Genomic DNA, 5,990 nt, shown 5'->3' on the forward strand with positions numbered 1-5,990 from the left:
CCCAACCCCATCCAACACGTCCCCCCAGCCCAGACTACCATGCAGCCCCAGTTTATCCCTGTCCCCTCTCTGGGCCAGCTGAACTGGACAACAACAACAAGAACTGCTGCTGCAGCTGCCTTTGTGGGGTAAACCTCCAAATAGCACACACACGCACAACCTTTTTACTGCACCGTTTTGACAGGTTCCACGTTTGCCCTGTACAGGACAATGTTGGAGAGATTATCTGGAAAAGGGGGGCTCGGTTGCACTCCTCTGCAGAACTCCAGGGAAAATGTGGGGAGAGAGAGAGAGAGAGAGAGAGAGGGCGGGAGGTCAGTCATTTGGAGACGGTGCCTGTTTACTCACTGTAAGCAAAATACATGACCACTGTTGGAAACACGCCTTTGATGTAATGTTTCTTTCGGGACCTCGAGATCTCCTTCGGACAATCTGATTTTTCAGATAATTGGTATTCGAATACTCGAGGTTCCTCTGTATGTCAGATTATCCGAAGCAGATCTCAAGGTCCTGATACAAACAGTACATCAAAAAGCTCAATGTAGTTATCTATGTCAGTTACTTCTATATGCATGTAACTATCAATCTCTCCCTGTCCGATTCCCCGATGTGAATGTAAGTGTATTTACCAGCCTGTTCCTGCTCTGTGAATTGAGACTGTCAACATTAAACTGTACTTGTCAATTTCTCCTATCAATATGTGAATGCAGTTACCAATCTATGCCCCTCAATCTCTGCCTTATCAATATGTGAACTTAAATATAGATTTCTACCTGTCAGATCCCGTTTGATGAATGTGAACAGTGCAGATACTAATATGTATGTGAGACTCTGCTCTGTGAATATGAGTGTCGTTGTCAGAGTTTACTTGTCAGTTTATGCTGTGTGAAACTGGACGTGTAGTTATCATTCTGTTCCTGTCAGTTTTAGCTTCATGAATGAGAGTATAGTTATTAATCTGTCCCTGACAGTTACTGCAATGGGAGTGAGACTTAAGTTGAGAGAAACTGATCGATGGAGACTATTAGTCACAGATTTGCATCACAGTTACTGTGTCGTCATCATTTGTTTGTCTATTTCTGCAACATGAATGAGTGTGTAGTTATCAGCCTGTACTTGTCAGGTTCCATTCTTGTGTATCAAAGTGGAAGCCAGTAATATTCTGTGTGTCTATGTGATACATTCTATGATATTTGTTATGAGGGTGTTGAGACTGGATCTTAATCTTTTCTGCATTTTCTGATTTTATTAGTTGACTGTCAGTCTGTCGGGGTGGGTGGGGGAGAGAGGAGAAAGGGCGATTGCAGAAGGGAAACTGCTTTATTCTGAGAACCATTCTGAATTATGGTCACACATTTCCTGTTTGGGTCGAGTGTCTGGGATCTGTGGTATCACTGAGACATTAGTTTTAATTTGTACCTAGACATTGTTGGTGTTTATTTTGTGAAAGAGAGTTTTATTCGACATTCAGTCCATTTCTGTCTGATATTTTTCATACCAATATGCAACACAACAGCATGTCATCTCCTTTCTCATCAAAATCAGAGTCACTGATATGGTACAGCTCAGAAGCAGACCATTCAGCCTATTGTGTCTGTACTGGGACATCCTGTTATGCATCAGTTCTGCAGTAATTGTTGGGAACGTGAACTTCATCCACTCATTGTCAGCGTCTATATGGAAAGGACAATTCGGCAGCAGTTCTGCTGTCATCTGACTTTTAATAACTATAATGCTAGTTTTGATATATTTCCCACAATCTCAATCACAGATCATTGGTCAGATCACATTTGTGTTCAGTTCTGGGCACTTTTTTAAGGGAGGATCTTCAAGCTCTGGAGAGAGTTCATTGGAAGATTTACTTGATCTCATTCATTTATGTTCATTTGTGTCTGTGTAGCATAAACTCTGCAAATAAACTCTTTTCAATGATGCTCAATTGTATTGCATTTCAGTCTCAGATTATTGTTACATTGCATGTGCATGCCTGTATAGTAGATTTTATCAGACGCTGCTGGGCACTGCATATGATAAGTGATGTTGAGAGTCAATACTATCTGGAAATAATTCAGGCCTAATTTTATTCTTTTCCTTTCAGCATCCAGTGGCTGAGTGAGAGTGAATTTGCTCTTATGCTGCCACTCTAACTCAGTTCATGTCTCCTGTAGTGGATGGGAAACAGCCGAAGTTCTTTAATTGTTAGTGTCGGTAGGAATCATGTGTAAGTAAAAACGTAACACACTGCAACAGAAAGGATTCTGTGCTGTTCTTCAGAGTCAAGGTAAGATACACAATGAACCTTTTGTAACTTGTATAATGCAGAATCTAACAGCAGTATTGATATAAAATGTCTGTCTTCAGAATGCCATTAGTTTTTGTTTCAGTGCATATTGATGTACCTTTCTGAACACTGCTGAACTAACAATCAATGTAAACTGAATCCATTTGCAACAAAGTGAAAGGGTGACAAACCATTCAACTGCATTGGAGCTGACTGACCATAATGTTTGTTGCACAAAAAAGACAATTGGCTAATTCACTTTTTTTCTGATGTAGACAGAACATTACCCTGCTCTGTAGTGTGATGATGTACCATTAACAGTACTCTTGTGTTACTCTATAGTAGGAAGGAGGAAAGGAAAAGGATTTTTATTTTTTGTCACGCAGTGCAGAATATGTAAATTATCAAATTCAATTTATGGAATAATCAACACTGTTCAACTCTACTTGATAATAAAATGAGCAGTTTTACAAACCTACCGATTTTGGCTTTTATCCCCCCCTTTCTCCACTGCTTTGAAGGGTGGTTATTAGATTCCATTGATGAATTGTGAAATTGCAGCCAGATCTCATGCATTTTATTGATACATCCTCGGGAGGGATAGGACGAATGCAGAGCTCTTTGTAAATAATTGCAACTAATTTTGAAAGTAGTACATAATTATCTGTTAAAAAGTTTCTGGTTGGACTGAAACAGACAAAACAAAGTCTTCTACTGCAATATGAAGAAATGGTGAATGATGTTGTGACAAAGATGGGGATGGCAGCTTCTATGCTACAGTGATACATTTATGCAAATAGATGCTAGCTGATCAGGATGAAAATTGTTAGCTGGTTGTTTCTGATCGGTACAGACTCAAAAGTTTTGAAGGGCCTGATTCTGTGCTGTCAGCCTCTCACTCTCTGACAAAGGATTTGTGGGTAGAAATAATTTTGAATGTAACATTTTCTGTTACTTGCAATGTCATTTGAACTGCAAGGCAGTTAGACATTGGAAAGTAAGTCAGAGAGATAGAGACAGTGTGTGTGTTGGGAGGTTGGGGGGCAACAATTGGTTACATACCTACACAGTAATCATTCTATGTCAGGCTTTGCAGAGAATGTGCATTTAGAATTCATGTTATTTGATTGCTATGTTTATATACATGACAAAAGATTAATTCCATCACTGTCAATTCCTGAGAGCTGAAATGTTTCCTTCAATATAAATTTGTACTCAATATCTATTTTACATATGGTTGCTCAAAGTAATTACATCAGCTATTTGTTTGCCTCAATTGTAACGTTAAAATTATCATTACTAAATGCAGACGACATAAAGATTGATGGACTTGAGTAGTGTAGAAGCTTGTCAAAGGTTGCAGGAGGATATGGCCGGAAAAACAGCAGATTGATGTAGGTTCGCTCGCTGAGCTGCAAGGTTTCGTTATCCTAATAGATAACATCTTCATTGGGCCTCAGGCAAAGCAATGCTGAAAGTTCCTGCTTTCTATTTATATGTTTGGGTTTCTTTGGGTTGGTGATGCCATTTCCTGTGGTGAAGTCACTTCCTGTTCCTTTTCTCAGGGAGTGGCAGGAAAAACGAAGAAAACACACTCAATACACAAGAAAGGAAAGCACTGGAAAGACTAAAAAAAGATAAAAACATTGTTATCCTACCTGCAGACAAAGGACGCTTGACAGTCATTCTAAACTGAAGAGACTACATTGAAAAAGCAAACGCACTACTTACAGATACCAACACTTACTAACAAATGGCGATAGACCTGACTCCACAACTGGAGAACTGAATCACAGCTCTACTCAAAAAACTCCAGAAATCTGGAGAAATAAATAGGACAGACTTCCAAATAAATGAAACCAGACAAATTCAACACACCACGATTCTACGGATTACCCAAAATTCACAAACCAGGAGCCCCCCCTCAGACCCATAGTCTCACTATCTGGAACACCAGCTTACAGATGGCCAAGAAGCTACACCAAAGTCTAAAACACTTAGTAGAAGACTCTCACCATTCCACCCAAGAATTCCTGAAGACCATTAAAGACACTAAGATAGAGGAGGATGAAATAATGGTCTCCTTTGATGTAACAGCACTGTTTACTTCAATCAACATTAACCTGGACAGGGAAACACTGACTACACTATTAGAAGACACAAAAACACATACACCAAACACCACTAACTTCATCAACAAGGTGAATATCATCAAGCCAGTGGATCTATGCCGTACCACCCACTTCACCTTCAACTTCAACAACAACAACAACCACCTTACAGACAAACCAATGGAACACCCATGGGATGTGCCAATATCAGGGTTCTTATCAGAGGCAGTAATGCAGTGACTTGAGCAAACAGCTCTGCCAAACTTTGGGTCCGCTACGTGGATGGCACCTTTGTCATCACTAAATGAAACAAGTTAGAGGAAACCTTTAAGACCATCAATAATACCCCACCAGCATAAAATTCACTAAAGAGGAAGAAAACAACAACAATCTGCCATTCCTAGATGTCACAGTAGAGCGAACAGCCAATGGGGAGCTTCAAACCAGCGTCTACAGAAAAACACGTGCAGACCAAATATTGAACTACAGAAGCAATCATCCCAACACCCACAAACGAAGCTGCATCAGAACATTATTTCAATGAGCCAACACACACTGCAGCACAGAGGAACTACGCAGAGCAGAGGAAAATCACTGATACCGTGTGTTCAAAAGGAATGGGTACCCACTGAACACAGTCCGCCAATTTCTCAGCAACTAACCCAAACAAGCAGACAAAACATGTCCAGAAACCCTACCCACTGTCTTCCACATCAAAGATATCTCAGAAATTACTGCCAGACTATGCAGACTCCTTGGCATCATGGTAGCCCACAAACACAACACACTAAAACAGCAGCTAATGATCTTGAAAGACCTGATACAGACAACAAGCAAAACTAATACTGTTGGAATATCACTGCAATTCTGGTCTCCTTCCTATCAGAAAGATGTTGTGAAACTTGAAAGGGTCCAGAAAATATTTACAAAGATGTTGCCAGGGTTGGAGGATTTGAGCTATGGGGAGAGGCTTAACAGGCCAGGGCTGTTTTCCCTGGAGCATCAGAGGAGCATGGATAGGGTAAATAGGTAAAGTCTTTTCCCTGGGGTCAGGGAGTCCAGAACTAGAGAGCATAGGTTTAGGATGAGAGGGGAAAGATATAAAAGAGACCTAAGGGGCAACTTTTTCACGCAGAGGGAGGTACGAGTATGGAATGAGCTGGCAGAGAAAGTGGTGAAGGCTGGTACAATTGCAACATTTAAGAGTCATTTGGATGGGTATATGAATAGGAAGGGTTTGGAGTGATATGAGCTGGGTGCTGATAGGTGGGACTACATTGGGTTGGGATATCTGGTCGGCATGGATGGGTTGGACCGAAGGGTCTATTTCCATGCTATACATCTCTATGACTCTATAATGTCAGTTACAAAATACATGCAAGGACTAACAATCACTACATTGGACGAGCAGGCAGAAAACTAGCCACCAGGATACATGAACACAACTAGCCACAAAAAGATATGACCCTCTCTCATTAGTATCCTCACATACAGAGGAAGAAGGGCACCACTTCAGCTGGGACAACACAACCATCCTAGGACAAGCCAAACAAAGACACGCAGAAGAATTCCTAGAAGCTTGGCATTCCAACTGGCAA

Source organism: Chiloscyllium plagiosum, chromosome 50, assembly GCF_004010195.1.
Source record: "Chiloscyllium plagiosum isolate BGI_BamShark_2017 chromosome 50, ASM401019v2, whole genome shotgun sequence".
In the NCBI taxonomy this organism is placed as follows: domain Eukaryota; kingdom Metazoa; phylum Chordata; class Chondrichthyes; order Orectolobiformes; family Hemiscylliidae; genus Chiloscyllium; species Chiloscyllium plagiosum.